The following is a 23423-nucleotide window of genomic DNA, read 5'->3' as shown; positions in this document are numbered from 1 at the left end:
CATCACATGATTTGTTCCCTCGGCTCCAGTTTGGTGTCTTTCTCTTTCTCACACACAGGCGTCAAATTTTCTGCGTGCAATCTTGCAAAGGGAAAAAGAGATCTGTATTGGAACGGTCTAATTTAAATATGTTAATGAGCAACATTAGCATTCAGTGTCAAGGTATTCTTTTCCACCATGCTCAGATTCTCATTCCTGAAAATGAATTCTTTGTTGATATCCACATGGGAAATCAATGGACAAGTAAAAAAAAAAAAAAAAGTTTTTGATTGATCACATTGCTTTGCCCTAAGTGCATTTTCTACTCTAGTGCTTCACCACACATGACATGGCTTTAAGATGATTTCACTTTTTTGGGATCCCGGTTTTTCATTATTTAAACAAACAACATCTGCTCCATATGTCGGTTGTACACAATGCATTATAATTGTTTAAAAAGTAGTTTTGTGTGACTTCAGACACAGCCAGGCAGGCAATTGCCCCAGAGGGTGAACAGATTTGACACATTATGCACATTAGCAGTTCAGCAATGACAATTGACAGTCTCAAATTCCCATATTTTCAAATCTGCAAAATTGGAGAGCGTTAAGAGGAGACGCATAAAATCTTCTTTGGAGTCATTAGCAAGTCTTATTAGCAGGTTTTGCTAAAAGAAATAGTCATCTGACAACCATCAACATCAATCTTGAGCAGAGATTCATAATCATGGTTGACAGCCTCCTGTTCATACTCTTTTGTTTTGTTTTTATTATTTCATTTTCACTTTCGGACATATCATTGTGACAGTTTCAACACAATTTATATTCGTTACATCCGAAAAGAAAAAAGGACCGACGGGATGAAGCCGAAGCTTATTAAGCCCCGTCCCCAGGATACATTTAAGACACATAATTATCAAGATGTTGATTCGTACATTGTTATAAAATATAATACACATTATTATTTTTATTATTATTATTTTAGCTAGTTAGCTCTGAACTCAGCTGCGACCCGGAAGTTAAACACCGACCGGAAAAGGAAATGAGAAATTGTTTGGTTTGGCGTGTTTTGTTTTGTTTTGAGCACATGGTCGCTTTCAAGTTACTTTAGGAGGTAATTTTGGATTGTTTACATGCACAGAGGCGTCCACACTAAAGGAATATTGTCTCTACGTCGGCTGCTGCCCGTCTACCTGCACGTCAGCTGAAGAAAAGTGGCGACGTGTTGTGAAAAGGTAACGTGTTTTTAACTTTTCCACGTTTTTACTGCATGGTCCTCTAAAAGTATATTTTGTGAACCATCGTCTCTTGTTTAGCGTGTCCTCGGCTGATTCGATTAGATCAGCTAACGAGACTCGATACTATTGTCCAATGTAAAATGTGTTTATTAGTCTACTTGTCGAAAACGAGAAAGTGTGAGATACAAATAATAGTAAATGCAGAAAAATAACAGCAGGATTCAAGAAAACGCAGTTTGATCATTTGAAAATGTTTTAATGAGTTAGTATTCCTGATGTCTTGAGGGATTAATTGATGCTGTATTCGAGGATGGTCAGAATTGATCAGAGTTGCTTTTTCAGTTCCGACCTGAAAGTGTTCGAGGCAAAAGTAAACAACTAAAATGGTGGATAGTGATACATTTGTCTTTTTGTTTTGGTCCTCAAAACTCATTTTGACCTCCAACAAACTTGCCTTCTCGCAATCTTGCTTAATTTATTGTTTTTATCTTATATCATAAGCATTTCATACAGTTCAGTAGTTCACCGTATAATTTCATGCAGGTAGACGTTTTTTTACGCAAAGTTATGTCGAATATTTTTGAATGAAGAAAGCTATCTAGTTTTATACTCGAGTAAATTGTGTTTTCCAAAGGGGTCGCCATTGTGGAGTGACGTCACATTGTAGTCCGTCGTTGAAGTCGAGTACCCCCCCACCTTCCCACTTCGCAAGTGGTATTTCCCCCCAAAAAAGAAAAGGGGAGATTTCCGAGCATCCTCGAATGCAGCATATGTTCTAGAGGGCGGGGCAGCAGTGGTTGGCGAAGGCGCGGTCTTGTGCCAGTGATGGGTGGAGTCGGCAGAGCGGAGTGAGCGGGTGGGGGAGTGGCTTAGGTTGGACAGCGCTGACCTGCTTGCTCAGTGCATGTATCACTTGCATTCTATGAAAAATCATCAACAGGCAGCCTGTGGTCAAAACTTCAATAATATGACATTTTTCAAGTTGTGACGCGAATATTTCAGAGTATTTCAATGGTTTGAAAGCCTAGTATTTTATGCAAATTGGCATATACGATATGCAAATGAGCATTACTCACTGCTTCCGTTTCTGTTTTCTTGACAGGGTCGAGGCCGTTTGGGACATGGATGGGTCTGTGCTACAAGCATGCAATTGGAAAACTGTTTTTCGACAGGTGCGTGTACTTTTTTTACACCGAGGATGCCATGCTGTGTGCTTGAGGAGGTGTGTCTGATGCCACTTTGCCATTTGTCAGTGCACTGACTTGCGCTTGATGTACTTAGACACACACCAGAACAACATTCAATGGTTCTGAACATGTGCTTTTAAAAAATAACATTAGTGTGGCCCAAATGATTGAAAAAGGAAATATTTAGAAAATATAAACAACTTACAAACAAAAATAAAAATAACCTTTTCAAAAAAAATCTTTGTTTTTGGTTGCGCTCATCTACCTAATGACTTTCCAAACTGGCCAAATTTTTAGGTACACCATATTTGTTGTTTTGACTAATGTATACAGTTTCTGAGAGTAGATAGACAAATCATGAGGTGCCCCTCAAGTGTCCAAATATTAGGTAACATCTCAGTCTTATTTCTCGGCTATGTGTCTATTGACAGATAGATCATGTCCACAAATGTCATGAGTGGACAGACTGTAGAACCTCTGCATGTTGTTCCAGGTGGTCTGTGAACTTTGATTTGGATTAGCTAAAAATGCTTTATCTTTTACTGATGATTCCACATGCTAACCTTTGTTAACGATTTTTAACTGATGCATTTTAACTCATTCATTGCCATTGTCGTAAAAATTTCAATATTCATACTATTTCTGTTAGTTTCCTATTTTTTTCTACTTTTGTTAACAAGAGTATGAAAACCTAGAATTTTCTATTGTACATTTAGAACAGATATAAAATTTGCGATTAATCGTGAGTTAAATAGTGAAGTCATGCAATTAATTACAATAAAAAAATTAATCGTCTGACGCCCCTAATTTTTAATAATCTTTTCTTATATTTAATTAGGAGCATTAGGCGATTAAACATTTTAATTATAATTAATCACATGACTTCTTGTTAACTCACGATTAATCAAAAATGTTATATCTGTTCTAAACGTACAGTAAAAATTTTTCTAGGTTTTCACACTCTTGTTTTTGTTTCCCAACAGGATGGGAGGACGTCTTGGACGCACACGCAGCCAACAGACTCAAGACTTGAGGACATGTCGGATGGTTCTGCACTCCATTGACAGCAAGCTGCTTATGAACAGGTGTGTGCGCTATTTGAAGACAAATGTTGTGTGCAGCCTGTCAACCAATCTTTGTAACTTGAGCCCAACATGAAATGATTGCTGTGTCCATAAAAGTGCTTGTCTCAAGTCAAATATATTGTTCAAGTGAAATGAGCGTCTCCGTGTTTGATTTCCAACTGCACTGTGCTTGTATTTTCAGGGCCTCGAATGGATTGCACGTGGATTGTTCTTGAAGACGTTTGGTCTCCCGTCCGAGCTGGCTTTCTCGCTTCATTCTCAAGGCCGGGTGGCGAGATTTTCAGCATGAATCGAGGAAGCCTGCTCGGACCAGGGGCCAAAACGTCTTCAAGAACAACCTGAACAATCCACTTGCAATCCATTCAAGGGCCCAAAAATGCTTTCTTGCTACTATGAAGCTTCAACATGCCCACCTATAAAAAAGTATGTATATTTTTTTTAAATATAAATTTGCATAAATGACCACGCCCACTCTAGATTGACCAATCAGATGAAGGTATGCAAATTAATTTGCATAAATTACCACTCCTCTAAGAATTGACCTATTAGAGGGCTGCATGCAAATTAATTTGCATAGCCACGCCCACATTTCCACCACATACACCATATGTGGCGTAATCCGCATATAATTACCCCAATAATTTGCATAACCACGCCCATTTCTGGAGCAACCAATCAGATGCTGACACTTATTACAGAGCCCACCAATCAGATTGCTTGATGCTAAATAACTTGCATAAACCACACCCTTTTATGGAGCCAACCAATCAGATGCTGGCAGTTACAGAACCCACCAATCAGATTGCTTCCCGCTAGATAATTTGCATTACCCTGCAACTTGGCCACACCCCTTTATTTTACAATATATATTTTATGAAACATTTAAAAAAAATGTTTTGCAATGTTACAAGAAGAGCTCAATAAATTTCCAATTTGTCAACTTTTATTTTTTTTGCAGAGTAAAACATGTTGGAATGGCAAAAAATAAACTTGAAGTTGTTTGACTTGATTGCTGCCTCCTTGTGGTCACCAGGTGAAGTTGCAAGCCAGCGGGAGCAGATCGTGCAGCCCTAAAACAAAAAACGACATCAGTGAGTCAAGTCAACTTGTTGTACAGCAAACGTTTTTGAAATATGATGAAAGCCACCTGCACAGAAGGGGATCCGACGACTTGTGGGATTTGGGCCAATCGCTTACACGGCCGCAACTCCAGGAAGTCCACTATGTTCCTCGGCGCCTGCAGCAGAAAAACATTGGAAGACATTGAGGAGAAGCTCGCCGAGTCGACAGCATTCAAAACTTACCGTCAACTTCAAGCTGATGGCATCAATAAGAACACACGTGTTGGACAGTCAATGCTTGGTCAAGTGGACTACAACAAAAAGGACAACATGTTTTCTTTTGTTTTTTTTTAATGCAGCAAATTTGACAGAATTGAAATCCACCAGTGCAGAAGAGGACCTGCGACTCGTTTCTGTGACTGTCAGTGTTGACGCAGCTGCATTCACAGGAAGATGACCTTGAAGTGACGACCTTCCACTTCTTTGCAGTTTGGCAGCGGACGAACTGACACACAAACAGGAGATAAGCAATCAACTAGTCCAGCTTCTACAGTTTTTGAAATATGATGAAACCCACCAGCACAGAAGGGGAGCCGACAACTTTTGTGGAATTTGGGCCAAATTGCTCACACGGCTGCATCGCCAGGAAGTCTGCCATGTTCCTCGGCGCCTGCAGCAGAACATTGGAAGACAGAGGAGAAGCTCGCGAAGTCAACAACATTCAAAACTTACCGTAAACTATAAGCTGATGGCATCAATGCAGCAACAAGAACACAAGTGTTGGACAGTCACTGTCTGGTCAAGTGGACCCTACAACAAAAAGGACGCAAGTGTTTTTTTAATGCAGCAAATTTGACAGAACTGAAATCCACCAGTACAGAAGAGGACCTGCGACTCGTTTCTGTGACTGTCAGTGATGACGCAGCTGCATTCACAGGAAGATGACCTTGAAGAAAACATTGAAGTGACTTTCCGGCGGACGAACTGACACACAAACAGGAGATAAGCAATCAACCAGTCCAGCTGCTACTTCAGTTTATTAACGTGTGTCAACAATTTATATAATTTATAAAAAAAAAAAAAAAAAGCGGTTGAGTTTCTGCAGGGCCCAGAGATGCTTTGGCACCATTCAGTTAAGAAAAGTAGAAGAAAACAAACATCAACGTGTCGGCACAAAAAAGGTAAATGTACCTTTTTGAGGGTCCCGAGTAAAGCGCAGTTCAATGCAGCTTTTGGAAAACTACAAAAAGAGAGAGATGTTCAAATAGGTTTATCAAATGTTCACGTCAGCCATTTTGTTTCGATGGCCAGCCTCGTACACGTTTCTTGTTGTTCATGCAGCTCAGGTTCAAGTCAAAATGCAGTTTTTACCTGCACACATAGAAAAAAGCAGGACGTTAGGAATGTCAGTGCAAGTCACCTGGATTTTTTTTTACTTACCTTCCTCCAGTCATCTTCACCATGTGCTAAAACCAATTAAAACATATCACATTTTAACATGTATGAGTGTTTGTGTCTCACCAGTGACGAGAACAGGGCTGGACATCGTGTCAATGGCCTGGGCTGAAAGACACGGTAACATAATATAGTTAGCTTTGAAACATGCAAGCACGTTAAGCCAGTGGAGAAAAGAAAAAAAAAGAAGAAAGTATTTCAAAGCCATAGTCAAAAAGATAGGGGAAGTAAGCAACTTTATTTCAAGGAGAGTTCATTCGCTTCCAGATGCAAGCCTGTGGACAAAATAAAAGAAAGTTAAGAGTTGATTCTCACTGAAGTTGTTAATGTACAAACGCTGGCAACTTACCTTCTGCCAAACTGCTCTTTTCCAGATTCTGGAAAGGGGAAAAAAAGCACTTAGTGTTACTCAAGAGCTTCCGTTTCCAAGTACCGTTTGGCGTTTAAGAACAACGTTTTAACAAATAAGTACTTTACTTACCGCGAGCATTTATTTCCGAACATGTCAAATAAATGCGTTGGTGTCATTTTGGGTTGACGTTGATTGACCACGATCGAGCAAACATTTTAGCTAGCCTGCTAGCAAGGTGTTTGCATGCTGAAAAGGTGAACATGTTAGAAGTTACAACGACGAGTGTAAGAAGAATCTTTAAACAAACCTCTTGTCAAAGCTTTTGGTCATCTTGTCGAGATGAGTGGCGAACAGCAGGCGGAGGACGTCGACGTGATGCTGGCGAAGAAAAGAAAGACCGCTCGCTCAATTAGTCACAGCTTAAATAGATTTTCGGTAACAACGTCATCACTTGCTGTTTTTTTCAAAAGCTTTATTTAACCAAGAGAACAAAATAAGTATTTCGACTGCATTGAGACAGAAAATCCTGGTAAAATAACTAAATTATTTGACTGGGATCGAACCCTGTTCGTCTGTGTCAGTACCCATTATGCTAGCCATTCACCCAAGCTGTCTTGTGACTTCCGGTTCTTTAGGTCATAATTATGCTATAGAATAAAAAATGACCGGATGACACAACCACTGATTCTATGAATAGAACCAAAAATTCCTGAGCTCTTAATGCCGAGATGGCCGAGTGGTATAAGACATTGACTTCGGAATATTTGTTCTCGTGTTCGAAACTTGTTTTCTACACACTTTAGAAATCGTCGTCAGATATATTAGTTTCGAGGGTGCACCAACGAGAATCGAACCCAAGATCACTTGAACCGGAGGCAAAGTTTTATACCATTCGGCCATCATGGTTGAAGGTATTCGCTGTTTTATCTTGGGTATTTGTGGGATTTTCACATGATTGTATGAACTTTATAAATATGATATGATTCAAACTATTGTAACGGAGAAGCTGGACCAGCGGTCAGTAGTTAGGGATGCAGTGACCACAGATCACTGTTCGAATCCAGATCTCTTCTGCTTTTACGAGATTGTTCCTCAAATTATTGAAAATAAGAGCGACTTCGGAAATCGAACGCGTTACCACCGGTACGGGAGTCCAAATCTCAGTTCAAGTGCCAACAGGTCACGTTTGTCTGACTAAAAATTAATGAAGGTGATGAGTAAACTTCTTCCGAACCCAAATTAGTGTACAAACTCGATAAATTAGAGTTCCATTGACGGGAAATTGGCCGAGTTGTCAGTAACAAAGGTTACCGTATCAACAGACCTGAGTTCGATTCCTGATCCCTTCAATTTTTATGAGATTATTTCTCAAATTATAGAAAATAAAGTAAAGGGCGGGGATCGAACGCGTTACCACCGGTACGTGAGTCCAAATCTTAGTTCAACGGCCACCTGTTCACGTTGCAACAGGTAAGAATCAATGAAGGTGGATGAGTACGTATGAGTACGTTTCTTCCGAAAGCAAGTTAGAAGTTATTTACTCAGGAATATCCCCAACCTTCACCCCTCCCCACCAGCCATTATATATATATATATATATTTTTATGGTTATTACTTTCAATTCACTCATACACAAGACTCTAAATTCTTGGCAAATATACTGGCCGAGTGGTCTGCATCAAGGTTCTCGGTTACCACAGAACTCGGTACGAATCCAGATACTTTCTGTTTTCACTAGATTATTCCTCTAATTATTGAAAATAAGGGAGAGGTCGGGGTTCGAACGCGTTACCATTGGTACGGCAGTCGATATCTTATTTCAACGGCCACCTGTTCAGGTTACATCTGCGAAAAATTAATGAAGGTGATGAGTACCCTTCTTCCGAACTCAAGTTATTGTACAAACTCGATACATTTGAATTTTACAGCGCTGAAATTGGCCGAGTAGTCAGTAACAAAGGTCTGACTGAGAAGAGACCTGAGTTCGATTCCAGATCCCTTCAGTTTTTATGAGATTATTTCTCAAATTATAGAAAATAAAGGAAAGGGCGGGAATCGAACGCGTTAACAACGGTACGGGAGTCGATATTTTATTTCATGTGCCATCTGATCACGTTGCTCTGAGCAAAAATTAATAAAGGTGATGAGTACACTTATTCCGAACTCGAGTTAGTGTACAGTGTACGAACTCGATAAATAATAAATAACTTTTAATTAGTAAAATAATAACCGCTAAGTCACAAAGTCGTTCCGGGTCACGTCCACTTCTATTTAACAGTCATTTCCTTCCGTCCGTCCATCATAGGGCAGTCACGTGACCACGTGACATCGGTGCAATAGGTCATATGCGTCTTCTTCTTTTTCTTTTCTTTTTCTTTTTCTTTTTAAATAAAGATGACCATGTATATTGTATAGTAAGTCGTTTTTTTTAAACGACCATGTGTAGTAAGGTGTTTAAAAAATAAATAAATTAATGACCATGTATAGTCAGGCATTTATTTAAAAAATACTATGTATATTAAGTATTTTATTATTTAAAATAAATAACAATGTATAGAAAATGGCCGTGCATAGTAAGGTGTTTTTTTAACGATGTATAGTAAGTTAAAACAACTATTTATTGTAAAACTTTTATTTAAAAAAAATTAAAGGACCATTTATAGTATTTTTTTATACTTAAGAAAAAACAACCATATATAGTAAGGCTTTTTTTTTTTTTTTAAACAGCCATGCGATTAGTAATTTAATTTTCCTGTTGTCTCGCTCACTTAATGGTGATCGTTTATTGAAAATACAGATGTGCAGTTTTAAAATGATGCACTATGTATACTATGAATGGTCCTGAGGGCCCCAATCCCTTCTTGCTTGGGGCCCCTGGGGAATGTTGCTACGCCACTGGACACAGCGGGCAACTAGCCAAATGTCCAATGGCAGCAGAAATCTGCGGCGCAAATTCAACAGCTAGACGGCGTACACGACGGAGCATTTAGCACTTAATGAGCCACATATTTTGCCCTCAGGGGACCAAACAGCGTATGCCGATAAATGGAGTGACTATAGGACGCTCATGTTCCTAATGAAAGTTCATGTTCATCTGGCTCATACTGAATGTAAATTGACAAATTGGATTATTTATAACAAGGGTGCCCAAACTTTTTCTTATAATGGCCACATACAAAAACAAACAAAAAAAAAAATTAAAGGACTGAAATATTTTGAAAACAGTCAAAGAAGCATATATGTATTATTGCATGTGATATTTTCCTAATTTGGACGGTTGACAGAGCAAGGAAAACCCCTTTTTTTTGCTTGTAAAAAATAATGATCTTCATTCATCACAGTATTATGAAGAGTAATGTTGCTTGATTAATCGTAAATAGTTTATTATTCACATATTTGCATATTTAGAAAAAACTCTTTAGTATATGAAAATAATTGATTAGATGTCACATTTAGTATATGTCGTGGGCCGCTTACAAATGAATGGCCGGCCGCAAATGGGCCCTGCACCATAGTTTGGACACCAATGATTGAGCGCAAGTGTTCTCCAAACTTTTGGGACCAAGGACTCTTTCATAATGGAATTAAACGTTGCCATGTAGAAAAGGAAGAAATGTAATATTTTATGAATATTGTATGAGTATATGTGTAGAGTAGTCGTGGTTTCAAGAAAAATCTTTCAGAACAAAGATGTATTCTGTCAGTATAAAACATGATCTCATGAGAAGAAATGTGTATTTTTTCAAGGGCATAATATAAAAGATAATCAGAAATCTGTGTAAATATTCCTGTTTCCTCAAAATACCTCAACACACAACACACCATTGGCAACAAAAGTTAGTAGACCCCTAAGTGAAAATGTCCCAAATTGTGCCCCAAAATGTAAAGTGTTAAAAACAAAACAAAAACAAGGAGTGCACTCACTTTTGAGACACAGCACAGTATATTCATCAACAATAAAAAAAATATACTTTTTTTTTTTTTTTTTTTAATAAAATACTTTGTAATGACAATAACCTTACATTACCCTATTACAGCAAAAAGTGCCCTGTTCTTTCTCACAGGTTTTTCCGAGTGCGTGCTATTATTGTATAACAAATGTCAATTAATGGCGACACCGGCGTACCTCTTATTAAAATGTCAAAGCCACCAAGTCAAAACCTCGCTGTGACCTCCCCTGCATTTGAATTAATGAGCTATTTAGGCTGAGCCCCCCATCCCAACCCCCACCCCCCCCCCCCCCCCCCCCCCCACATCCCCACTCCTTCCCCAACTAGCCCACAGCAGCGATGTGATTATCCTAAGCTGCGGAGTACATTTATGTCCATTAATTTTCATGTGACACTAAGTAGGCAGACTCTCATTCTGTCAGCGGTCACATGCAGTGTTGAACCTTGCTCCGGTTTGGCACTCACTTTGAATTGACGGACACGTTGACATTTTTGTCGCAGAAAGTGCACGGGTGGGTTCCTTTTATACTGTACGTTGTCGGCAAATCAAAAATTGTTCGCTTCCTCTACCTGCGTACCATTCGATTAACTATGGAAGCGTGAACTGCTAATGTAAACATGTCATTCGAACGTACTGCAAAGTTGTTCAAACGTTTTGGCAAAGTCGTTCGAACGTGCTGCAACGTATTTATAAAAAGGTGCTTGAACATATTGGTAAAGTTGTTTTAACATACTGCAAAGTGGTTCGATTGCGTTGGTAAAATGTAGGCTAAATACTAAACATCGGCTAAATGCCTTAATTGCCTCCCCCATAATTTGCACATTTGTGCACTACAACCACTTCACAGGTGAACAGGATGAAGTTTCACAGGTGAAAATTAAGTAAACATCGTGTGTAGTGTTATTTATACGTCCGTCCGTATGAAAAATACATATACACGTATATATATATATTATTTATATGTCCATATATTAAAAAAATACGTATATACGTATACATATTATTTATACGTCCGTATGTATAAAAAAATACGTATATAGGTATAAATATTATTTATACGTCCGTATGTATAAAAAAATACGTATATAGGTATAAATATTATTTATACGTCCGTATGTATAAAAAAATACGTATATAGGTATAAATATTATTTATACGTCCGTATGTATAAAAAATACGTGTATAGGTATAAATATTATTTATACGTCCGTATGTATAAAAAAAATACGTATATAGGTATAAATATTATTTATACGTCCGTATGTATAAAAAAATACGTATATAGGTATAAATATTATTTATACGTCCGTATGTATAAAAAAATACGTATATAGGTATAAATATTATTTATACGTCCGTATGTATAAAAAAATACGTATATAGGTATAAATATTATTTATACGTCCGTATGTATAAAAAAAATACGTATATAGGTATAAATATTATTTATACGTCCGTATGTATAAAAAAAATACGTATATAGGTATACATATTATTTATACGTCCGTATGTATAAAAAAATACGTATATAGGTATAAATATTATTTATACGTCCATATGTATAAAAAAATACGTATATAGATATAAATATTATTTATACGTCCGTATGTATAAAAAAATACGTATATACGTATAAATATTATTTATACGTCCGTATGTATAAAAAAAAACGTATATACGTATAAATATTATTTATACGTCCGTATGTATAAAAAATATGTATATATATATATGCATGCTACACCCCCCACAATCCAGCCCCACCCCCCACCACATCGGTGATAAGCTTCCAAAAAGTGTTGGTTGTCTCTTACAGCATGCACAAACAAAGAACAGTTTTACATTCGATCAGTGTTGTTCTTTGGATAGCAAGAGTTGAACAATATCAGGTTCCTTGCTTTACTCGACTGCAGTAAATTCCAGGAAAAGTTCACCCAAACAACTTGCCCGGAATCTCATCTTAACTGCAGTGACGCCAGCGGCTGTTTTGGCTGCGCTGAAGGTGAACAACAAGTCACGTACAGACAGACACAAAATCTCTGTATTGGCTGCCAGCCTCATCAATATTCAGACCTCCTGTTTGCAACCTCGCGTTTTCAACGGCAGGTCACAGCTTCACAACTTGCGGCCATATTTTTACTTTTTTTAACGGCAGCTCGCGTTTTGTGTTATACGAGGCACGGGGGAGGCCCGTTACAATGCAGATGTTCTTGCTGCTGAGAAAGCTAATGACGTCGTCTGGGCTGATTGATGAGAAATGTCGATGTTTATTTGGAAATGATGTTTAGTGCGACGGGTGGTCTGAAACTTCCAAATAAATGGAGTCAGATCACGAGATAAAATGGCAGCAGGAAAATGATCTGTAAAGACGAGCTAACACGTACAGTATATGACGAATGCTAATCAACAATAGAAATAGCATATGCAATTTGCTGAATATTGTTTGATTATAATTATTTCTGCACTCTCAACTCTTAAGTGGCAACCCGATGATACAGAAAGCCTACAAATTTAGCCCCCCCCCCAACAACAGCCACATTTCCATATTGAGCCCACCTGCTGTTGTCTTTTCATAGCTAAATTGCACATGGAATATAATTAAGACTTGGGCTAAAAAGCCAAGTCCAGCATGAAGCCAAGTTTGACTTTCAATCGTGGACACTTGACAACGCCTGTATTGTATTGAACACGCTCCACAGAATTAATAATACAACTATAAGCCCGGCGTTGGCAGGTGAGTGATATGGGGTGACGCTCTAATTAGACGTTTTGTAACCCGAGCACATATTTATGGAGACGTGCGCTCGAGCAGAAGGTAACATTTCTGCCATAATGCAATTTGCGTGGGAGCGATTTGAAAAGATAAAGTTTTAATAGAAAATGGACTACTTTCAATGCAGATGGGAGTTTATTGCTTTGAGCAAATGTGTGAGATGAATCTTGCCTGGTGTTTCAGTGAACTGAACTCGTTTAACAACAAGCACCAATTCTTCCAAAAAGAGGCATTATGCTTTGGATAATGGAGCAAAACATATAGTAAGATGGATATAGTCTTTATCCTCTGCAAAGAACTGCTCAAGTTACAAACGTGGTCCACGGAACATATTAAACTCATATTTCAACTTTGAAAAATTCTGTAGGATTTTTCATGAGAATGAGTAAAGCATATTTTATTCATAAAGTAAAAAAAAAAGAAGTCTAATATAAATAACCCCAAAATGTCTGTTTTAAATATAAAACAGTGTATAGCTTTTTGAGCCAAATCCTACTGTTCCCCATTGGGAAATATTGGATTTATTTCATGCAATACCTCTTTTGAAAGAAAACTTTCCCCCCTCTCTTTTTTTTCTTAGCATTCAACAAGTGACCGCATTGTTATAAAGTGCAGTTCAAGATGAAAGAAAGTGTTTTCAAATGGAATATAATGAACTGTGAAAATTCCCATCGAGAGTAAGTGACGGTCGTGAAAAGTGATGTTCCTTGCTAACATAAATGTTCAATTGATTCAAATGGACGTCACAGAGTGAGAAAAAGTCATTGCCTGGTAAATGGAACATGGCCTCCTGCACGGTAAACTCACAAACATATATGGTGTATAGAAAATACCGTAATGCCTCTAATTAACACCGGTTCCATTCAGAAAAAAAAGGGTTGTCGCTTAGTTTAATACACAAATATGAAAGAGTTGAACTGCCGTCGCTAACAAAAACAGCAGCACCAAGACCGCGTCAATATGAAGTCCGACAACTTGCAGTTAACTCGCTAATGATGTACCTTCCGCCACGTAATGTGATTCCTATCACTGTACGTCACCAGCATAGATAGATGAGCAAAGCCATTTGTCGTAAAATTTATTCATTTAGGACCAACTGAGCAAAACCGGATCATTTGGATATGATTTTCTCTCATGGAACGCTGGTTGGAAACTAAAAGAACTTTTGAAATAAGACGAACGATGCGTACCCGTTCATGATTAATATTACACATTTCTTGTATTTCCAGAAGAAAAATTGGATTCCTGGAACAAGCCCACGGCCCCGTTGTTGACAATCTGCCAGAATTACAAAGTCTTATCAGGTGCTTTATTTCACACTTGGCTTGCTCGATTCTTCACTGCGCGGGACCTCCTACTCATCAGAGCTCCGCGCCGGCCTCAAGAATGTTATGCAAATGTGCCCGTGGAGCGTGAGGAGGAGGAGGACAGGCATGCAGTACACTCCAGCAGAAGCTTCACTCACTTCTTCTCTTTTCCAAAATTTCAAAAGGGCAAGAGAGCGCCCCCGATGGGCGAATGTAGAATGTTAATCTTCCTGGAGGACACTATCGCCATAGCAACAAGATATGGGGTTGATTAGGAGTTTTATGATAAACGGCTAGATTGAGAGTTTCCATTTTTTTGGTGGTGTTTGGGTTAAGGTTGGACTTAGGGTAAGGGGTTGGGATAAGTGTTAGGTGCGGGTTTTAGTGTGTGCTGGAGATTTTATTAGCCTTGGTTGGAATTTGGTTTAAGTTTAGAGTCAGCGTTTGGGAAGCAGCTAAGGTTCGGTTTTGGTTAAGGTTAGGTATATGAACCATGTTCACGGACATGTGTTAAATCCTACCCGGCGAAGGCTGAAGAAGTCCGTGTTTGAGGTGCAGAGTTCCAGGTTCCAAGTCATGAAGCTTTTGGTGAGACTTTCTCGATCCAAGATGTTTCCTGGGTATGGATCTGGAGCACTTGATTGGGGTGGATTCTCCAGGGTCCGTGTCATGTTTACCCACCCAACTTTTTGGGTTGAGGGGTCGGATTTGAAAAAGTTGGAAGTCCCTCCTACTTAACTCTTTTACTTGCCAAATGTATATAAACATGGCGGATAGCACATGAAAGATCGCATTCCATTCTTTTATTTGAAAAAAAAAAAAGTATGATTCTACCTTATTTCGTTCTTTGCGAAAATAGAAAAAATATGTAGAAAATTAGCTTTTTGTGAAAAGATACATTTTCTGCTCAACAGTGACTTTGACACTAATATGTTGTGTTTAGTGACGCTCTGTGAATTAGTTTTAATGTGACACGCTCACTTTCTCCTTCCTAAGATCCGCCATGTTTTCTTGTTATTTGATACTACCGGTAGCCCATTGAAAAGAAATACAATGCTGCCATCTTCTGGCCATAATTAGTGTCTGTTTTATGATTTTTACACCCATTCTCAAAAGGAGCGCTGCACAAGACGTTGCACTGCCCATTGAGAAAAAAAAATGTAGTTGACATAATTTGACTTTTTTGGCGGTAAAAGAGTTAAATAGTAGTATGGTTAGTTTTAGGGTTGGTGGTTTGGTATGCTTGAACTGTTTTTGTTTGGGTTAGAGGCTTACACTATGAATTCTGATAATACACTTTTAGTTTAAGGGAGGGCTTCAAAGTGTAAATGATTTTGGATAGGGCTTCTCATCTTAAGGTTTGGTTTAACAATAGGATTCGTTTTGTGGCTGGCGCTGGGCTTAGAATTTCACTGGTGCGGGAAAAAAAAAAGGCTATTTATCCCCAATAGTCAGGCATTTTGTCAGTTATGAATTAGGTTAGGGTTTGGTCTGTTTTTCTTTATCTTGCAAGTCTTGCCGCTTCATGGCCTTGGTATTCAGACACCCGGAAATGAGAGCAAATTGAATTAATGGAGTGGACGACAGAAGCATTATGACAACATTTGCGCCGAAACAAGAGTCACAAGATCACAAAGTGTTTTTTATCCCTGAAGATAAATAATTACACAGGTTGTTAATTAGCAGATTAACAGATCATTGAATTAGACCTCTCATACAGTACATACAGTTTTTCCAAGTCGCATGGACACGCGGCTGCCTTACAGCTCCAGTCAGCAAAACTGCTTTAAATCTCACCTTGTAATTGAGCGATCCACATTCTAATGCTGCCGACTGCATAATAAGGAATGGAAACAAGATATCATCTGCACCTCACTGGCAAAATTGAAAGGAAATGTTCAGTGAACTTTGGTGAACTTTTGCTGATTGCTGACAGACTGGCGGAACGAGTGAGCGGGGGTTTCGCTTCAGTTTGAATGCGGCTCGCGTTCGTGTCGGAAATGCTGCGTTCGTGAAGTGATTGTAGCCATTTTTGAAGCACTTTTTGAGCATGTAGCTGACTGTTATGCTTAAATTCATTGCTATATTTTGTTATTTAGTCAAATACAAAAAAGGATTATTGCAGATAAATGCCTACAACTTGGTAGATGTTAACTCATTCACTGCCATTGACGACTATAGACGTCAAAAATTCATGTGAACGATTTCTCTTAGTTTAGCATTTTGTTTCATTTTATGCGAAAACGTAGAGAAAAAAAATATTGTACATTTATAACAGATATAAAATTTGTGATTAATCGTGAGTCAACTGTTGAAGTCATGAGATTAATTACGAATACAAATTTTAATATTTTTTTTTCAATTAGGCGATCAATTTTTCAAAATTGTAATTAATCACATGCCTTCACTAGTTAACTAACGATTAATCACAAATTTTATATCTGTTATGAATGTACAATAAAAAAAAATCTAGGTTTTCATACCCTTGTTAGCAAAAGTGGAAAAATAATGTTAAACTAATAGAAATAGTTCAAATCAATTTTTGACGTCTATAGCCGTCAATGGCAGTGAATGGGTTAAATAGTCACCACAGAAAGAGTTGAGCTGAGGATATCATATGAAGGTTAGCTATTAATTCACCTCCCCCCAAGGGACGCGACTGCCAAGGTCGTTCGGCACCACGGCGTTGAGGACTTCTCACCTCTGAAAGCAAACGAGCGTCGTGTCATCTTACATCGGAGCGCTGCAGCTTTTACGGTCTCGCGAGCCGGATCCCGCTGTCAGACGGCGCGCTCGCATGACGGGCTGCAGACGCGGCTAAATGCCAAAAAGACGCAACAGCTAAAAGATGTTTTGTGATGTGCTCAGGGGCGAAAATTAAGCTCTTTGGAGACAATGGCTTCGGGTTTTAGTTTGATGGCACGTATGACCAGTTCACAACGTAGTCCGAAGGTAGGCTTCGGTTTATCTGTGACCCTGAACATGACGAGGGGCGTAGAAAAGCATGCACTGGAATCGAAAGAGTCTGCATTAAAGCAATTCATTGTTCAAATTCAATTGGTCCAGTTGGATTTTCAAGAACTGCTTTTGAATTTTAAATAAAAAATATAGTAAGAATAATGGCTGGGAAACAGAATGCAGCTGCAATTAATCAGAACAATTAAAACAGAAAAACACATAAGAGGAAGCAATGACGCAGTAACTAATATGAAAAATCACAGAATATATTCAAAATGAGGAATTTGTGTTTAATTAATGGCGCTCGTCGACCCCTTGTTGTTGACGGACAACTTAATTGATTGAACGTTACAGGTAACGTCAACAATGCATGCTGTGACATTTTCCCGTCGCCGGTCATTAAACCGATTTGTCAACACGTCTCTAATGTGTCGAGTCCAAAAGTTGTCGGGCCGTTTGGCGGTCGAGCCCACGGGCGACATCAAATCGCACGTCTCTTTAATTGGACTGAGGAGCGCTTGATCATTTTCACTTACAAAGATGCGGGAAGTGATGCACTGCATTTATTAATGGATTCGAAGACGGCTGCGCCTTGCTAAATGCAGTGTGAAAAGGGTTTAAGCACGACAACAACAGTGGGATTAATCGAAGATAACTTTCAATGTAGTTTTAGTACAAACTCAATGCCAGACTCAAGGCCTCGAGATGGAGATCTGGTCCACCACAAATTATCTTTTTTTTTTTGGGGGGGGGGGGGGTTAAAATGTTCTACACTATAACCACTTTTACAATTATTTTCACAAAACTCCTTTTTATGAAATTGGATAAAAGTCATTGTTATTTGCTTGTCACAGTTTTCCTTAACTTCTGATTTGAAAAGTGTTGCTAAAAAATGCAGATAATAGCAATCAAATGCAAGGATAATGTAATAATAATATGATCACATTTGAACGCTTTTCACAGTCGTAATGAGGGAAACCATATGTGGCGCCGAAAACGAGTTTTGACTTCACTTATTACAAAGCGACCGCATTTACTGGAATTTATCACACACTCGTTGCATAATTGATCAGATTGTTTTTGGGTTGCAGTAATACAAAGTGTCAGTCGTTAAAATGTGCAATTTCACGCCGTAGCGTCATCCCCCCTCTCAGCTTCCGAGGGTCTCAAGGAGCCAATTGCAAAAAAAACCCGCCACCTGTGCACCCTGACACACAAGACGATTTCCCATTCCGTGGTTTGTCTTCGTCATCGCTTTCTGAGCGGGCCAGCAGGATTAAACGGGCTTTATTTGTCATCAGTGATGAATGAAGGGACGCAGTCCAGCGGTCACATGGGGAAGACTTTGATCAAGTCAAAGCAAACAAGGAAAACACGCCGGCTTTGCGCCGACAGCGATATGCAGATTAATAAGCCGTGACAGCGAGCCGTGTTTCATGTCAGCGACAACAACAAAAAAAGGCCCAATAAAGCATCGCAACTTCGTGAGAAGAAATCTGTCAGGAATTACAATGAATTTTTTGTACATAATGGCCATACTGACCTTGATGGTGATTTAAAACATGAACTCATTCACTGCCATTGACGGCTATAGACGTCAAAAATTAATTTGAACTATTTCTACTAGTTTAACTTTTTTTTCCACTTTTGTTAACAAGAGTATGTTTTTTCCCCCGCAAATTTGACACTTAATAAAGTGTCAAATTTGCGGAAAAAAAACTCGGAAATTTGCAAATTTGCCACTTAAATTAAATAAATTATAAATTTGTCACGTTATAAAGTGTCAAATTTGCGGAAAAAAACCTCGGAAATTTGCAAATTTGCCACTTAAATTAAATAAATTATAAATTTGTCACTATGAGAAAAAAAACAGGAGGTCAGGAAGTGTTGTTGCTCCAATGAATCTGTCTCCATTTGGCCTTTCATTTTATAAACAGTGTCCCATTAACCACCAACGAATCCTCACATTGAACTATAACTATGCTATGTGTATTTGTGGTAAGTTTCTGATTTTATCTCTCTCGCAAATTTACCATAGTAAATATAAAGTGGCAAATTTGCGAATTTTTTTCTCTGAATATAACCCCCCCCCCCCCTCTGAAAAAAAAAAGTAGCCCTAATATGTCGTTGTATTTTTTAAATTGTGAAAGAAAAAACATAATATTGCCACATTTTCTCAACTAACACATTTTTCCCCCATACGCTAGCATGTCTCATCACTTGGACAAAAATATGCTTTCATGCCAAGTGATGACATTCTCCATTTCAACAACTTAATCCTTTTTTTTCCTTTTTTTTTTTGCTGTAAATTTCCTAGAAAACCCGCTAAACTTAAACTTCAATCTTTCCACTTTTAGTAGCAGTGATGGAAAGAACGTCACCCAATTCTTAGTTCCCAATGTATTTTTTTTTTTATAACATGCGTGTGCCGCCCAAAGTTTAATCAACCCTCACCTTCAGCCCCAAGGCGCAAAACTAGATCATTCGCACCTTTGCCAACTCAAAATGTCACCAGCTCTGACAACTTTAAGCAGCTTTCAGCATCTTTTTTTTTTTTCCCCGTTTAATTCTCAACCGAGCCGACACCTGTCGTCTTGATTAAAGAAACGAATCAGCTTCTCATATTCTAAAAATATGTCCGATGAATCTTAGTGCTTGCTACCCGAGGATCTATAATTAATGTGGTCACATCCAGCGCGGGAAGGAGAAATTTGATGTCCCGCCACCCACCGCCCCCCACCGCCCCCCACCGCCCCCCACCCTTGTTCCTTCTCCTCCCTCCTTCCAGAGTCCTCCTCTGCAACCCAATAATCCCCAAGAGAACAAAAGCGAGCTGCGAAAGCATAAATAGAAGCATAGTATCAAAACTCTCGGCTCGTCGCCATTGCTGTTCTGACAGCTGCCTGCGCTAATTAGCCATCAAAAGGTCTCCTTCTCATACCAGCAGCTAACACCCCCCTTCAGTGTCATTAATGCTGTTAGCATGTTGTCGCCGTTTGAGTTGCGCAATGTTAGCAATCTTTCGCTTTCTCCTGTGTTAATGGGGGAACTTGAAACAGTGCGAATTCCAAAACATTTAAAAAGTAAAACTGCATAAAGAATGATCATATAAAGAGCAGATTTCGCAGGTCAGAGGGTGCAGGACGTTTTCTCTGAAACATTGGTTAAAGATTATCGTAAAATACAGAGAAAAACGCGCACCCATGTAACCTTGTGAAAAATAAAGGCCCCCAATTTGCTGGTATATTTTGTAATCGGAGTGAAAAATAACGTATAAACATCTAAATTTTGTGTTTTCAATTGGTGCATTTGCAAAGAAACAATGTTTTCCCAATTGTAAAAACGTTTTTGAAATGCTACAGGCGATCAGTTTTGGAGCTTCTGGATGATAAGCGCTGATTTGGAGCCAACCACAAGAAGGAGTCATGCCAACTCGCCAATGGCAGAACTGCATTTTTTTTTGTTGTTACTGTTGTTTTTTTATGGTTTCATTCTTTTAACTCTTGTACGATAATTAAGATGACTAAAAGTAAAATCAGTAACATAAGGGACACCACATTCATTTATACGGTTAATAGGTGTCAACTTTTTGTATGTGTCTGACAGTTATGTAGCATTGTACTTTTTTTTATTTATTTTTTTATAAAATAACTTTATGAAACTACTGTATGTCCCGAATGGGATGTGGAAATAAGCAACATTTTATAGCGGCGCTCTGCATAAATAGGAAATTGTTCATTTGAAAATACAATACGGCACACTTGCTGTGTATTTATAGGATCTCCCGTTAGAGCTGTATGAGTAACCGCCGCGGCTCTGGAGTCTTTTGTGGGCCGTTGCTGAGGGACTCTCGTGTTCTTCGGTGGCGCCTCGCAAACAACCAGGCCATTAGAACTCGGGAGAGCGAGAGAACACGATACATCATAATGATAATTTGCTTAGACCAGAGATTCAATTAACTCATCTAAGAGCTTCTTTTGGAAAGGAGAAGATTCATTTCCTCCGCTGTGTCACCTTGGGTAGGATTTCTCCAAAGGTGGCGCGGAAAAAGTCAATCGATGGCGCGATCGGTGCAAAAACGGCAGGTGACATCCTTTGAAGGGGAGATGTGACAACCGATCCCACACCATCTCAGCATCTCGGTAATGTCATCCCCACCCCCTCCCACTGTGGAAATCTTATCAGCTGACAGTGTTCAGTCTGACTTTGATTGATATCAGGCCCACACAGTTCACAGGGAAAAATAACTCACAAGGTTTTATTTGTCGCCTTATATTTGATGCCGCGAGACTTTGATACCGAGAGGGCACCTCATTACTCCGTATCCCGGTTGTCAAGTCACTCAATTTTGACAGATTATTATTATTAGAGAGACGTTTCTTCTTCGGTTTCATCTATTTTAGCAATCTCGTGCGTAAGGTAAAAAATCAATATGTAAAAAAAAAAAAGAACATTGCGTCAGGTAAACTGAAACGGACAGATACGCTCCCAAAATGCCTGCAGGAGAGAAACAAACAAAAAACGACGTAGCAGATAAAAGAAATGTAATGTTCGAAACTATAAAAGCTAAAGCAATTTGGAAACCGCAACCTAATTAGCGCTTACACCTCATGCGGGGCTAATTGTGCCACATCACCTTGTAAATATGAACAGCGTCGCCATTATTAGCTAGTTAGTGCTAATTAACACTCATGAATATTCAAGCATGCTCGACTGTCCATCACTTTTCTATGGCATATGTCCTCATTAGGAAAACAGGTGCGCTTGAGTTCATCATGACAATTTTTTTTTTTTTATTGGGTTGACAGCATAAGGCATGGGCCGATACATCATCACGGTATTAAAATTACAGCTGTAAAATTCTTTCTTTCTTTTTCTTAATATTAGGGTAAATAAAAACAGAATTTCTCCTCATTTTACAATTTTTTTAATTTTTTTAAAAATATTTGGTACGGAAGAAACCTGTAGGGGAGACTGGGAATAGTTGTATCACCAATGGGTATGTTGTCACACTATATGGGGTAAGATGTCACATTGGATTTTGCAACTAATAAAACAAGGACAAAATTATCCTTGTTTTTTTTTTTTTTTTTTACAGCCAGAGAAATTGTTTATCATTGATCTTGAAACTTTACCATAAAATAATATTAAATAGATTAATGTTCTTAGGAACTGCTGTCACGTAGGCCATAGCTCTCAGCCTCAAATGCCTGTTTTGCTTCCTTTAAACTGGAAACTTGAGATTAAATAGGATTTCAAAAACTAAAGCTTTTCGGTTAATGGATGGACGGTTCATCATGAAACTTAAACCAGTCCTGACATGTGGGCGTACTGGAGTTCCAACAACTGTAAAATCAAAATTTGGGCTACTCATGTTGTCCTTGGGGCTAACTAGTACCCACCGGCACTTTTTTTTCCCCCCCGCTCACATTAATAAGTGTCTCTTTCGTCTTGCTTCCACCCTCCTCCTCCTGTGCATAACTGCTCTCTCTTGCTCAGAAGGAGGGAAAAAAATAATTGGAGGGAATTAACTTCAAAGGGCTTGCTCGTTTATTCAGCCCAGCAAGGAGCCAACCATATCGTGCCATTCTTAGACTCATCTCTGTCAACTTTATGATGCATGTAAGCACATTTTCACGTGTATTTTGTTAGTTCTTTGGTTTTAGGAAAAAAGAGGAAAATACTCCCCCAACTTGGAGAGGCGCACTTTTTTTTATTGACAATGACAATATGCGCCATAAAACTTTCATATCAAGCTGATGTATTCTTGTCGTGTCGCCTGACTGTGCACTGCGCACACATTGCATCAGTCACACTGCAGGCAAGAGCCAGTGATAAGATTCAGCGATGCGCCGGCGGGCCATGAATTGAGCACGCTGACCACAACAATGCATTATCACCACCTTTTGTTTGGGCTGTTGTCACACGCGCGCGGAAATAAATAAATACGGCAAAGAAAGTCATGTATGAGGCTTGCAATGTAATAAACGAGTTGCTTAATATATGCGGCGATTCCTATCAATGGCAAAGAAATAAATTTGAGTTAAGGCTGATTTTGTTGTTGCCGTCATCTCTATC

At 38.8% G+C, this 23423-nt stretch overlaps 1 protein-coding gene and 1 long non-coding RNA gene across 11 annotated transcripts in view; one reads left to right on the top strand and one right to left on the bottom strand.

Annotated features, from left to right (window-relative positions):
• Positions 1 to 1030: 1030 nt before the first annotated feature.
• LOC147157629 (uncharacterized) lies at positions 1031 to 6082 on the top strand. Its single transcript, XR_015091221.1, has 4 exons — positions 1031 to 1213; positions 2319 to 2388; positions 3387 to 3488; positions 4522 to 6082. It is a non-coding gene; the product is annotated as an uncharacterized LOC147157629 (long non-coding RNA).
• The window catches only part of khdrbs3 (KH domain containing, RNA binding, signal transduction associated 3), a 135037-nt gene continuing 116027 nt past the window's right edge, over positions 4414 to 23423 (bottom strand). For 3 of the 10 annotated variants that reach the window (XM_086062625.1, XM_086062626.1, XM_086062634.1), the window contains 12 exons: positions 6664 to 6734; positions 6486 to 6602; positions 6354 to 6381; positions 5869 to 6279; positions 5741 to 5789; positions 5438 to 5495; positions 5282 to 5359; positions 5127 to 5219; positions 4934 to 5054; positions 4793 to 4860; positions 4636 to 4725; positions 4414 to 4558 (listed from right to left, as the gene is read on the bottom strand). The gene's annotated coding sequence lies outside the window, so the exon portion shown is untranslated. Of the gene's footprint in view, positions 4559 to 4635; positions 4726 to 4792; positions 4861 to 4933; positions 5055 to 5126; positions 5220 to 5281; positions 5360 to 5437; positions 5534 to 5740; positions 5790 to 5868; positions 6280 to 6353; positions 6382 to 6485; positions 6603 to 6663; positions 6735 to 23423 lie in introns of all 10 variants that reach the window. The other 7 variants (XM_086062632.1, XM_086062630.1, XM_086062633.1 and 4 more) reach the window with 7 other exon arrangements.

The sequence above is a fragment of the Leptonotus elevatus genome, chromosome 19, assembly GCF_054856555.1.
Source record: "Leptonotus elevatus isolate MCC_2025b chromosome 19, RoL_Lele_1.0, whole genome shotgun sequence".
NCBI classification, from domain to species: domain Eukaryota; kingdom Metazoa; phylum Chordata; class Actinopteri; order Syngnathiformes; family Syngnathidae; genus Leptonotus; species Leptonotus elevatus.
This window is presented reverse-complemented; position numbering and strand designations above follow the sequence as displayed.